Source organism: Aythya marila, assembly GCF_965140915.1.
Source record: "Aythya marila genome assembly, chromosome: 19".
In the NCBI taxonomy this organism is placed as follows: Eukaryota; Metazoa; Chordata; class Aves; order Anseriformes; family Anatidae; genus Aythya; species Aythya marila.
Window position 1 is genome coordinate 10,631,786 of NC_139060.1, and position 13,765 is coordinate 10,645,550.

General features: G+C 51.9%; 1 protein-coding gene across 2 annotated transcripts in view; it reads left to right on the forward strand.

The window, feature by feature from the left end:
* The first annotated feature begins 8,689 nt into the window (after window positions 1-8,689).
* NEK6 (NIMA related kinase 6) overlaps window positions 8,690-13,765 on the forward strand; it is a 58,019-nt gene continuing 52,943 nt past the window's right edge. The window contains exon 1 of one of the 2 annotated variants that reach the window (XM_082775445.1): window positions 8,690-8,909. The gene's annotated coding sequence lies outside the window, so the exon portion shown is untranslated. Of the gene's footprint in view, window positions 8,910-9,054; window positions 9,185-13,765 lie in introns of those variants that run through there. The other variant, XM_082775446.1, reaches the window with a different exon arrangement.

Below are 13,765 nucleotides of genomic sequence, written 5' to 3' on the forward strand. Positions count from 1 at the left end.
CGGACACACCGCCAGAAAACAAGAAGTGATCTTCCTTCTGGCCCCTCCAAAACCTGGGTGAGTAAGGAAAGTTCACATACGGGAAATACTCTGGGTGAAGTAGAAACAGCAGACAGAAATCACAGAGTTTTTTTCCTGCTCCCGACCATCACCTTTACACAGCATTCCTGGGTAAAACTTCACTTCTTGTTTACTGACTCTTTAGAAAGACCTAGGACTTTGACAAAACAATATGCTGATGTGAATAAAGAATTAGAAAAAAAGCACCGTGTTTCACAACAGACCTTGATGCCATGGCATCAATACTATGAATAAGTTTAAAATTGGGAAAGTTTCAGCTCAAGGTTTTCAGGATTGCTTTCCAAGCCAAAAAGGAACTGCAAGAACAGCAGGGAAAATGCAGAGCACGGAGCATGCAGGTTCCTCTTCCCTAAACAAGCAACCATGGGCTCTAGGGTGAGTGCTTTGAGCTTTAATCATTTGGGGCTCACATTTCTTCTGGCTTGGAGGTCCGGCAGTTAGCAAAAGGAAAACTCATAATCTAACCTGAGTGGTATTTGCAGTATTAGCTCCCCTAGGTTTGCTTCATCGTTGGCAGGCTCAAATAGAGGGCCTCCATCGTGTTGCAATGAGCCATGGCCGTGCTGTTTGCATTCCTTGCTTTCTACGCCCGTTACCTTTTGTCATTTATTTATTTTTTCTCCAGGAGCCAGAACCAAGATTATTTCTTAGTGGCAGCCTCAGTGTTTTCCTGCCCAGTCATTGCACAGTGTGTGTTTCCAAGCTCGCTGGCTGTGCCTTTTCCCTGATCTCTAGCTCCTGCTTGTGCAACCCTCCCAAGTGTTATTGCTGAGCACCAACGTGTCCAGCACACCTCAGCACCTCTGGGGAGCCCAGCCTCCCCTCGATGCCCAGCGCTCCAGGCGCACAGGTTCGTACGGTCAGCTCAGAATTCAGCAAGAGACAACTTGCACAGAGCCCACAAACCACACTCACAGGGCTCACACCGTCCCTTCTGCATTTTCCAGCCAGCCGATTTCTCGGTGGCCATTGCATTCATTCGTACAGAAACGAGGTGGCCGAGAGCCAGAGGCTTGTCTCGCTTTCTCCTCTCTTTCCTTCCTTCCTTTCTTCGGCTCGCCGGGTGTGACAACCCGAACACGGTTGTTTATTGCTTTTGTTTCCACATATAATCAGATCTCTTTCCCTGATATTATGCAGCTCAGCGCAAGCACTCCAGGTGGGATGAATCCAGTTCAGTGCCCTCCTCCCACCCTAGGCTGCTCCCACCGCTAATGAACTGCAAACAACCATGTTCCTCATGTTCAACCTTCACCCTGCCCGATGCATCCATAATCTAAATATAGGCCATAATTATTCCACTGGCGTCTGTAGACCCATTGACAGAACTGACAGTGGCAGAGGTCGGGAGACCCTTTGCACCTTTAATATATTCTCTTAACCAGTTCCCTGCCACTGATGGCTACAGTCTCCCTAACATCCAGTAAATACCTGGGGTTTGTCCTTTGACTGTTCCAAGCGCGTTTGTTCCTCAGTCCTTTCAGTCCCTGCACCTCCGCACTGCAGGCTGATTATTTTCTTCCCTCTAATTGGGACACTTCATTTGTTTATCTGGTTGTGCAATCAAAATGTGAACTCAGAATGCTCTTTTCAAGCCAACGACCTGCATCTCTCCCAGATGCAAATCCCAGTGCCTGAGAAAATGAGTGCAGGAATCGATCTCCTGGCCAGTGTGCTGTTTCCATGTTGGAATACCCTGGAAGCAGAGGCACTGACTTTCCATATTATTATTTTTATGGTTCTGTGGAACAAACAGTTGAATGTGGTGCTGCGAGTGAATAGCAGGGGGAGAAGCTAATCTGTGCTGTAAGTAATTTGATCGCAAATCATTTAGAGAATGTAAATTATAGGGGAGAGATGTCACTCCTGGCAGGAGGTCGCCTGTGTCACCTGTCAGGCAGTCCCCAGTGGCGATCATGAAAATTTCTTTGCGGGATTATTAATAAATAAACATAATGCTCTGCATTTCTGCAGCACCTTTCACTGGAGGGATAGAAAGCACTTTAACATTAAGAACTGCGCTGTGCCATTATTTTAACTTCCTTTCGTAATATTATTTTAAAGGTTAAATTTGTCATTGGATTCCTGGGATCATAAAATGGTAGGAGATTTAAACTTCATGGTTTCCACCCTCACCTCTGCTCATTTTGAGGCATAGGAACAACATCCATGCTACATCTTGATAAATTAAACGAAGTGACAAGTCATTAGCTCTGAGGCACGTGTTAAGTGTTCTAGGGCAGTAGCTCCTCGAAGTGTAACAGTGGTCAGGAAGCCAGTGTGATGCTACAAAGGACAAAGTTTTTGTCTTGCAAAATGTATAATTTAATACAAAACTACGAAAAGCAATAGAAGAGAAAGGAGAAGGTTGGCTGAAACTGAGACTGTTTAGATCTGTAAGCATGCATCATGTGGGACACAAAGTTACGACGATGGAGTTGTCATTCGGTGTGTAGTGATTTATTACTGCACTTGTACAGAATTGGCTGTGCGTCTTGGTATAGGTATCACCGTAACTGTTAATAAGCTAGAGGAATGCAGAGAAAAGGTGAAGATGGAAGAAAAGCTGTTACTATTGCACGATCCCTGGGTGTTATGCTAACCAGTACTGTCTCATTTTTCATTTGCATTCTTTTGTCTCGGTATCCATATTGTTAGCCTGAAATGTAAAACTTACCTGCAGGCTTTTTATGGGCAGGAATCTTCCTTTGTTCTGAATTTTTTATGCACAACACTGAATGCAGTTTGAGTCCCGACTCACGAGCAGGACCCAAAAGTCCTGCCATGTTGTTACCCTGTCCTGCAGTGTTACGGTGCTGTCCTGCTCCTGCTGAAGCTCATGGCAAAATGTATCCCGCTTTCTCTGGCTGTGAAATTATATAGCACTGATGCTAGGAGCAGACCTTAGAAGTGAAGAAGAGAGCAAATCACAAAAGCATTACCCAGAACAGATTCTTCAGAAAAAATCCCCTGTGCGAGGGGCTGAGAATGGGAAGGTGCACGCATGCAGCTTCTGGCAGGGTCACACTCGTAACATCTGGCTGTGAAAGCCGGGAGGCTCTGCCAGCTCCTTTCGAATAACAGGCCGTGCTCACGGAGACGGAGCGTAACTGCATTCCTGCAAAACTCGCCCAGAACACTTGGAAGGGGTCACAAGGAGGAATGTCAGGGAAATAGGGGAAGGGCCTAGGACTGTTAAAGCCAGAGCCATTCAATCTGGCTTCAATTGCTTCAGTTGCTTTTTCTTTTTCCTTCTCCTGTTTTTCCCCCTTCCCTTCCCTTCCCTTCCCTTCCCTTCCCTTCCCTTCCCTTCCCTTCCCTTCCCTTCCCTTCCCTTCCCTTCCCTTTTTCTTTTTCTAGATATTCACCCATGAAACCAAGAAAGCAAACCTGCAACAAAAAATGAGAACCCCAGCACAGCTGAGTAAGGGAAGGCATTCAAGTACTGCTAACATCCAGAGACACTGTATAAACAGGGACTGACTTAAGACAGTTCATTAGGAAAACAGGGAGGCTTAGCAGTGGAGCTGGTGCCCTCGCTAGCAGAGCAGTGCAGCAGCTGGGTCTGTCCACACTGATGGCCTCAGGTGAGGTCTGGGTTCAGCCCCAAGCCCAACCCCTCCGGGTGTCCCCAGTGCCTGGCTGCGTGGCCGCAGCTCCACGTGAGCCAAAGGCAGGCTCAGCCCTCGGCTTGGGACGAGACCTGACCTGAGCTCAGACCCCACCAGAGAAGCAAGAGGGAGGCCACAAGTTTGAATCGAGGTTCTTGAAGCCCTGGCACAAATGGCAACGTGAACTGTGACACGAACAGCGTGGCCTGGAGCTCAGGGATCAGCAGAGCAGCGCTGCTCCTGGTCGTTGTTCCTCCACAGCCACACGTGTCGTGGCACAGCGAGACTCCTCTCCCTTCCCAAAGCAAGCCCTGGTACCTGCTGCCTTAGTGCACAACTCCTTGGGCACCCCAGTGCCTCAGCCCCCTCCAAGAAGTCTCCATGAGGGTTTCGGCAGCAGCTGCAACCCCCTGGCAGTGACGAGGGCTTCTCAGAGCAGGCGCTGCAGCTGGGGAAGGGGCTGCCCTTTTTGGGGCTTGTCTTTGAAGTCCAGCTGAAGGAGCCCTTTTGTGCCTAGCACTGCCTGACCTGTCTGCTTTCTGCCTCCATGCTGAGATGTTCCTGAGAGGACAGTGGGAGATGCTGGTGGCCGTGTGCTGCCAAGGGCTGAGCTGCCGGGGGGCCAGGAGGAGCACACAGGTGGAGGGTGCTGAGGGCTTGGAGACCCCACGAGGGAGGATGTGCTGGCTTTGGGGCACAGGGGAAGTTACGGGAAGAGAGGTGTAGAAAGGCAAATGTGTGAGTCAATATTCATCCATATATTCATGATCTGTAGGCTTGAGTGCTGTGATGCTCATTATCTAGGCATGACCTTAAAAACTGGAGTTGATTGAGAACACGGCAGCCCATCTGCTTGGCAACGCGGGCTGCTGGGGGCCTCGCCCCAGCGCTCGGCTGCTGCGCTGCTTCCCTGGCCTTTGTCTGAATACAAATGCAAGGGCTCATCTTCATCTCCAGACCCTTCGCTGGGGCTGAGGCAAGGCATCCACCACTCCTCTCGCAAGAGCACGGGGAGCAGAACCTCCCCGTGCAGGACCCGCAGCTTTCTCCGTGTCCCAGCTCCAGCTCTGAACAGCAACTTCCTCCTCCTCCTCCCCAAAATAAGCAGCGAGCACAAACCTGACAACCCCCATCCTCCACCCGCCCTTCCCCAAGGGCAGCAGAACTGCCACCTGCAGCCCTGGTTGCAGGGCAGAGCCCACGCCGGGCCCCTCGTGGTGCTGGGGACGGGCACAGGCACCAGGCAGGGTGAGCAAAGCTGCGGGTGGAAGCAGTTTCCTGGCCTGCTGGGAGGGACAGCAGGCCGCTTCTGCTTCTCCTCCGCCACCCCGCCCTGCTTCCACTGACCAAAGAAATGAATGAGAACGGCTCCTTGCCGCTTAGTCCTTCCAAACACACAATCACCAGCAAGGAGGAAGCGATGTAAAGTTGTCTGTAGTACACAAACTCCTTCTGCTCCTTCCTCCAGACACCTTCCTCAGCATGCTTCCTAGCATCCCTTCTTCTTTAAAAGAAAACGTGTCTTTCTTCTCAGCAATTAAACTCTATAAAAAAAAAAAAAAAAGGACATTTTCTCCATCATACTTTCCCATCTCCCCTTTCCTGGATGGCAATCACAGACTCCAGATCTCACGCTGCGCAGGATATTCTGCCACTGGTCACATCTGGTTCCCTGATGAGATCCGCAGGCGGCCGAGCTGGAGCGCTGGCGGGGTCACGTGGCGGCTCGAGGTCGCTTATCTTCCTGAAGACCAGCGCTTTTTAATCTCCTTTGATTCCCTTTCTCTCTTTGTGCAGCACTCTTATCAGTTTGAGACTAAACTGTTGCACAAATGCTCGTGAGATCAATCTGCAGATCTTAAATGCAGTAAAAAAGAGGTGTTTCTCTGAGCAATCTGTTGGAGAGATTTTGTACTGACTTTTAGACTAGTTACACGCTGGTATGCATTCCTTTAGCATTAATGCTTCCTCTGGGACTCGAACCTTACAGAAATATGAGAACCGAGCGTGCAGGCTGCAGACACACCGTGAAAGTCAGCCTGCATGCAGTGTGCACGGACAAGGCATGCTGCCGCCGTGCACGGGGAAAGAAAAATTCACAGCCCATCTTCTCTAGCTACTGCTGGAAAATTGAAGCTCCTTAAACTCTGCAAGTTTCATTTGAGGAAGAAGGGTGGTTTCTGTTTTTTTTTTTTTCTTCTGAAAATAACTGTTAGCAGAAGTCTCCGCAGTGGATGCTATTAAGAATGGAAAATAACAAATAAGTCAATAGGCATATATTAAGTCAGTAGGGCCAGGAATTTATCAATAACGGACTGAGGATGAAGGACACAGTGACAGTTGCATTTAGCACTCAGAATAAGGCAAATCAATCCCATTGACTAGATGTTGATTTAAAATCCTTAAAGAATTGGGTTGAGATCATTCTAGTTTTCCAGATACAGACTCACTACCGGGAACCTTCATCCCCGCAAGAAATAAGGAAATGTACCAGTTTAATCTTCTCAGCCCCCACCGCTGTGCTGGCCTACCTGTGGCACTCGGCTGTGTGTGAATGACGGCAGTAAAGTGGCCTCGAGGCCACAGGTCAGGACAGTGCCAAAACACTTGGGCTGTGGGGAACGAGGAGGCTGTGACTGTGTGAGCTTTGGCTGTAGAGCTTTAGAGGCACAAAAGCCTGGCTGTGCTGGAACAGAAGAGCACTTCCTTGTGTTAGGTTAAAAATGAAGTTATTTAAAGTACCCTTTTTTATGTAGCTCTCCGCTCCTCACAGGCTGAGCTCCAGGCTTACGCTGCCTGCTGGGAGTTCCTCCTGACAGCTGTGTCAGTGGGACTCGAAAAATTTGTAGATTAAAATGTACATCAGCACATCGAACTATATAAAACAGTGAAATTGGTTAAATGGAAACGGGGAGCTGAGCTCAGCGAGCTCAACCTGCCTTTAGACGGGTGTCGAGGCACCTCGAGCACGTGTGGGCCCGGCCCTGCACGGGGCCGACCTCCCTCCGCCACGAGCCACCGGCAGCGGCCGCAACGGGGAAGGAAAAACGCAAACATCTTCTGGAAGTTCTCGCTTTGGGGGTTGTTTGAAGGAGAACTGCAGCAGAATCCTAGCATGCTGCATGAAAGAAAGCCTATTTCTGTCAAGACTTAATTGAGGAAATTTAATTTTCTTTCTTAACTGAATTGCTGTTGATAATCCAAAGTAATTCTGTCTGGTGTGTCTAATTTAGCCGTGAAAAACCTGGATCTTGAAGCTGTGCACAAGAATGTAGCAGATTTTTGAAAACAGCTTTTCTGAATAGCAAGACAGTAACTCATGGCAGCCGAACAAAAGATCCTTTTCTTTTTTTTTTTTTTTTGTTTTGTTTTGATGTAAAACACGAAAGTTCTTGTACCTCGATCCTCTGGCAGTCTGTTTTTAAGAGAAAGAAATGCATTTTTGCAAGTGGCACATCAACAGACCTTGAGAAAATTGAGTTTGGAGAAAAAAAAAAGAATTGAATTCATTTTGTTTCTCTAAGCACTTTCCCATGTTTCAGATTTTGTACTGATAGATTGATGATATGATTTGCTTTAAAACCAGGTGGCCTCTCAGTTTCCATCTGTTGTGTCTATTGCTCTGTCTCTAGTGAGAAGCATTGCATAGCTGTGCAGGCATCTGTACCCTTGAGAGAAAAATCTACGCTATCAGAGCTGCTGAGGGAGATAGAATCTACTTCTGCAGTATCTTAAATGTGAGCTGTATCAGAAACTTGAGGCCCTGCAAGGATCATGTTTATATTCACCCAGGCTGGATGCACTGAATTTATATTAGCTTTGTGTAAACAACTTTACAACAAAAACAAAACTCAGTGATGGTTTCAAAAGAATTGGCTCAGATCTTACAAAATAACCTGAGTATCCCACAAACATTTGCTGCGGCTCTTTTGTCTCCCTGGATGCCAGAGGTGGCCGGGCTTTACTGAGGGTGTTTTCCTAAAAGTAATTCTGATGAACAAACAGTGCCACCTGCGCGAGGACGTGCCGGGACTTCTCGGGTTCTGCAGAACTGGGATTTTGGAGCTCAAACTACGTGAGGAAAGTCTGCTGGCAGCAATGACTTGTTTGGACCAAAATGTCACAGGTAACTGGTTGCCCCAGCCCTGGCGCAGGCGATGCAGGTTGGGGATGCAGCAGCCCCGCAGGCTGCCAGTATTTCTCCGGGAGGTGCTGGCCATGCCTGTAAGTGTGAGATGCAGAGCGAAGCCTTTCCCTTCGGGATGTCTGAAGGAACTGGGGAACACAAAAAGGCCCAGGACAAACGGGACAAGATCACATCCCAAAGACAGGGTCCCCTGCGTGCTGCCTGCGCCGGGCTGGCTGCGACCCCCCCGTGTGCCCGCATTTCCCAGACTGGCGGGGTCACAGCCATCACCAGCAACATGCCAGCTGCTCGCAGCGACCGAACGGCCTCGGTCGGTGGTCATTTTAAAAAAACTGTGTTATTTTTGGGTGGCAGAGCTCCAAGTAGGAACCAACAAGTAGGAACCAACTAGTGTAGTGGCAAAACTTGCTTCTGCTCACTGACCAGCCCACACCACGGCAGTGCTCTGTACCCTGCTGGTGCCAGCTCACGGTGTGGTGGCCGTGGCCGTGTCCCGGTGGGGCAAGGCCGGGGAGGCCAAAACCTGGCCGAGCCCCGAGCCCGGAGCCCCCGCACGGTGCTGGCAGCGGGGCTACCACCGCGTGCCTTTCACCCCGCCGCCTTGGTTCAGCCGGAGCCGCGGGTTTGGCTTTTATTTATTGGCTTTCAGGCTCCTCTCCCCTCGCAAAGGGGCTTCGGGCTCCCGGCCCCAGCACCCCGGGCACCCGGGGAGCGCCCCGCGGCGGGGGCTGGAGGCGCGGCCCGGCCCGGCGGGGCCCAGCGCAGGCCGCGGCGGGGCGGGAGCGAGGCGCGGGGCCGCCGTCACGTTCCGGGGGAGGAAGGCGGCGGGAGGGCGGGGGGAGGGCTCCGCTCATGCTCCTTCCACAGGGGCAGCGGCGCTCCGGCGGTGACTCATCGCGGGACGTGGAAAAAAGCACCGAGAGGGCGAGCGGGCGGCAACGCGGAGCCCCCCGCAGGGCCGCACGGAGCCCGCGGCCGAGCGCAGGCGGCGGCGGCCGAGCCCGAGCCCGGAGCCGGGGCCGGGGCTGAGCCCGAGGCCGGGCGGCGGCGGCGGCGGAGCCCGGCGGCAGGTGGGGAGCGGGGCCGCCCGCGCGCGCTCCCGGCCCCCGGCCTGCGTGGCAGCCGCCGGGCGCGCTCCCGAGCGCGGCGGGGAGGGGAGGGGAGGTTGGGGGGGGGGGGGGGGGGGAAAGAGAGCGAGAGATCGCGGGGGCGCGCGGCGGGCACGCGCGCGGCCGAAGTTGCCTCCGGGACCGGGAGCGGGAGCGGGACCGGGACGCGGCGCCGCTCGCTCGCTTCGCGCGGGGCTGCGGGGCCGGGCCGGGCCCCGCCGCTCCTCCGGCCGCAGGTGAGCACCGGGGGGTGCGGGGAGGGGGTGCGGGGCCCGGGCGGCACGTGCACGGCGGGGGCGGCACCGGGGGGGAGAGGGGGGGGGGGCAGCGCACGGCGGGGACCGGGACGGGGCTGGGGGGGGAGCAGGGGGGGGGGCTCGGCCCGTCCCGTCCCGTCCCGTCCCGTCCCGTCCCCGCTCAGCGCTGCCCCCCCCCCCGGGGCCGTCCCCGGGGAGCCCCCCCGGAGCACTTGCTGGAGGAGCGGCGGGGCTCCGTGTGTCCGCCTGTCCGTGTGTCCGGCCCTGCCACCGGCCCGGTAACCCGCTCGGTGCGGTGCCGCTGCCCTTCCTCTCGGGGCTTGGTGCCGTGAATCACGGCCCGCGGCCGTTTCGTTTCTGCAGCCCCGCTGCCGCTGGTGCCTTCCCCGCCACCTCTCGAGGCTCCCACGAGCTCTTTTTCCATTGTCGGGTTTTTTCCTGCCGGCGGTCTTCGTGACAGCCGTGCCTGCAGCTTGGGGGAGGGAAGGGGACTCGTTTCTGATAGCAGAGCTGCTGCTGCCCCCGTTTCCTATGGCTTCATGCCTCAGAGATTTAAAAAAAAAAAAAAAAAAAAAAAAAAAAAGAAAAGAAAAGGGGCAGGAGGCTTTTATTATGGTGGAAAAGGAGCATCTCCCGTGGGCAGTGCGGTTTCTGGATGGGGCACAAGTGACGGCTGTCGCCCTGGTGGAACTTGCCGGGACAGAGCCAGCCCGCTGCGATCCCAGCACCCCGGCTCAGGACGCGCCTCTGCTCCTGCTGCTTGTCCTGCTCCTCCGGGGGCTTTTCCTTGACCAACACGTGCTTGGAAGGGGAGGACGGGCACACAACTTGGCGGTGAGTTTTAACGCAACTTTGCAGTGCGTAGCCTGGACTCCAAGCCGAGCATGCAGGCAAACTGACTTCTTTAGTACTCGCCTCCTGTGATCCTGCCCAAAAGGTTTTCTGCCAATGTGTAATACTCCAGCGTATACTGAAAATATTGAGCCTACGCTGTCTGTTCTCATTTCTCATAGTAATCGAGGTTGTGCTGGAGGAAGCAGTGGGAGATTCTGAGATTGATCTCGCACCGCGCTTCTTGGCTTTGTTCAGACCTATCTGTCGGTCTGAAGGCCTCGCTCAGTCAGTGGCTTTAAAGAGGTGTGCTTTTTTTTTTTGTAGTTCTTTTTTCATCTGTTAACAATTATTTACTCAGAGTAAAATTACTGTTTTTTATTTTTTTTGTGTTTGTATAGGGATAGGAGCCAAAAATACTTGTGTTTTTTTCTACTCGACCTGTGCTTTCTTAGCTGTAAAATGGAGGCAAGTTTTTCTGTGCACCTTCAGAACACTTTCTAGCTGTGCAGAGGATGAATTAGGGAATGTACTTCACACCTTTTCCTGCTTCATGTGTGCCAAATGTATTTAACTTAAGGCTATGAAAAACAGACAGACGAGAAACAACATGGCAGCACAGACCTGGAGCAGCCAGCGAGTGGGGCAGGCAGGAAGAATCCGACTTGTTTAAAGCACGAGTTGTCGCGTGCTGCTGGAAGGGCAGAGGCAGTCCCAGAGGAAGATGCCCAAAACCTAGTGATGAAAGCGGGCACCAGTGTAACTCCAGGGGCCTGACTCTTGCCCTGTCCTATGTGAAAGCCTCGTTGGGATAGCGGCCTTTTAGAACACAAGTTTAGTGTCTGACTTGTGGTTTTTAGCCGTTGTCACCCTGACTTCTCATGGAAACTCCTGTTATAGAAGAGGCTGCTCATGGCAAAGAACCCATGAAAGTTGTCTATCTCCAGCTAATGGGAAAAAAACAAACAAACAAACAACTGGAACTTCATTTTAGAAGCTGGGCTATTTCACTAACCGCTTCAGTATATGAAAATTCAACGTGTCTAGATGGAAAGGGGCTGTGACGCTTGGGCACAGGATTGTGGTTAAAGAAGCAAATAGAGATTTGGTTAGGAAATAGCATGGTGCATCTTCGTGTCCAGCCTAAAAGCAGGACACACCAGCAACGTTCCTGCAGCCCTGGGAGCAGGCACGGAGTGTCCGTGTGGTCGTAGCTCCCGGCTGCCCTCACGTCACTGAGGGGCTTTGGGCAGGAGCCGCGGGGGAGCCTCAGTGCACCTGAGCACCGCGCAGTTGTACACCCCTTGAAATGGCCTTTTCCAGTGTAAAACCACATGGAAGTTAAAGGCTGGCTGAAATGGAGAAGTAAAACGTTGGCATGTTAAAGATGGAGGCCTTGAAAGTAATTTCCTCTGGTGTTAGCTCCTGTTAGCGCTGCTGTGATTGTCCCAGTGCAGGGAAGCACGGCTCGCTGCCTTGTGGCAGCTCAGGCTTTGCAGGACACGTTCAGTGCTGCTGCGACAGGTACGAGTCCAGTGAGACATTGCACACAAAAGCAGTGCAGAGTGCTGGAGCCCCTCACGGGGCACCGCGGTGCCCTGGGGCTGTGTGGAAGTGCCTGGTGTCCGCCAGATCCTGGCCCAGCAGTGCTGAGATGAGGAGATGCCTCTGCCAGCAGCAGCACGGTTTGGTAGGGCACGGTGCAGCGGCTCCCCGGGGAGGCTGTGGGATCCCCACCGGTGTTCAGGTTGGGCTGCGCAGCGCTGCAGAGGGTGCTGAAAGGAGGGAGGTAGAGGGGAAAAACAGAAGCCAAAAAATTTGCATTCAAATTCTAGATTTTAAGAAAGTGCTTTTTAAAAGCACAGCGTGCTGGTTTTCGTTGTTTGTTTGTTTTTTCCCAGCAGGTTGCAATTGCTGCAGTGTGTCTGAATTAGAGAGAACATCCAGCCCTTGTTTAAAAACACCTTGCAGGTTTATTGGGGAGGGTGCTGTTTGGTTTTAAAGCAGGATTGGAGCTGCTGTTGCTGCTCGGCTGAAAGGTAGGGCAGGGAGAACCAAGGTCCTCGCAAGCAGGGGACTGAGCGGACACTTCTAGAAGTCGGGAGCTAAGTTTTATTTAAAAGCAGAAAACCATGGGGAGTTGCTTTTAATAGCGGTTCAAACGCAGCAGTCTGTAAAGCTGTCAAATCTTTTTATGGCTAGGTAGGTCTCTTTCTATCTTGGCTTATTTTTTATATGCATATTGGCTTGGATCAAGATTACTTCAAGTTCTAACCTGTGCTAAGTATTTAAACATCTGGACATGCTGTACACCGACGTACATGCACGAGAAGTCTCCTGAATTGTGTTAACATTTTTAAACATTTTTTTTTTAATTTTCAGAATATTTCAAATATTTCATAAAATACATTTTTAAATAAAGTCAGTTACAAGTGTGTGTTCAGCTTCAGTGTTTAATCAGATGATTTGATTTCTCACATGGCAAATATCAAACACTTTTACGGTGTCAGTACAATTAAAGAAATTAAATTTCTGAAGTGTTTACTTCGGCTTGGTGCTACTTTAAGTGCCTGCTATCATAGATTCCAGGCAGTGAACAGCTGTCTGTCGCAGATGGAGAGGAAAAAAAACTTCCCCTTAGCTTCTTACTTCTAAAAAGGTTTCCTTACAAAACCAGTAGTAACGTAATACTACCTTTTAGTCAAATTTGAGCTTCCTGTTACGTGTTTAAGTGAACTGACAGCAGACAGTATTGATTTGAAAGCAAATGGGGTAAGTGAACAACTCTAGGAATTTCATACTCCAAAGCGTTCTTGAAACCTCACAAATGCTTGCTTAGAAGTCAGAATGCATTATTTATTTGGTCTCTTTTTTTTTTTTTTCTAAATCTACTTAAATACTGCTTTTAAATCTTCCCCTCCTCAGGTGAAGGCAGTGTAATCCTCATGCCCAATAAAACTCCACTCCTGCAGTGACGTTGAGATAACTGCATTTTTTTCCCTTCCGCTGCCTTGCAGGTAGTTTATGAATTACTTCTTTAGAGTCTACTGCATTTTATTAAAACAAAGTCTTCAGCTGTGGGCTCCGAGCACGATGCGTGCTTCGCCTGGTGACTCAAAGCACGCGCCGGGCCCTTCCCAGTCTCTGGGCAGAGCCGTGGGCAGCAGCACAGCAGGGCGCTGCGTTTGTCCTTCCTTTGGGTTTTGGTTTTGTTCGTAATTCCAAGCAGTTCTCGCTCTGATGCCGCCTTTCTGTTCTGGTCCGTGCACCTTTCTGTTCGCTGCGCCTCGGGACGTGGTGGTGCTGTGTGTCAGCTCACCTCGGTGCCATACAGGCACGGTGGACACGCAGTGCCAGACATGGGGCAGGTGAGAACGTGGCTTCTTCAGGTTTTGGGGGCTACCAGTGCCAGGAGCCCTCTGGGGAGCCTTCGGGAGCTGGCTCCTGAGCTGTGCTGTGGGCGAGCTGGGCACGCTGCCATCCAACCTGAGCGGGGAGCCACGAACGCTGAGGAGCAGGACAGGGGCTCCCCGCTGAGGAGGGGACGGAGCAGTGGGAGAGGGGATGGTGCAGCTCCGTGCTGCACAGCTATTCGCAACATGAGCGGCTGTCAACAGCCCTGGAGACAGCTGAGGGACCTTGCCGAGGGGGTCCTGGTCTCGCGTTTCAGCTCAGCATCCCACCTCTCCGAGCTGTCTGTCGCTGTGTGCCCTGCCCTGGGGCTCCCCG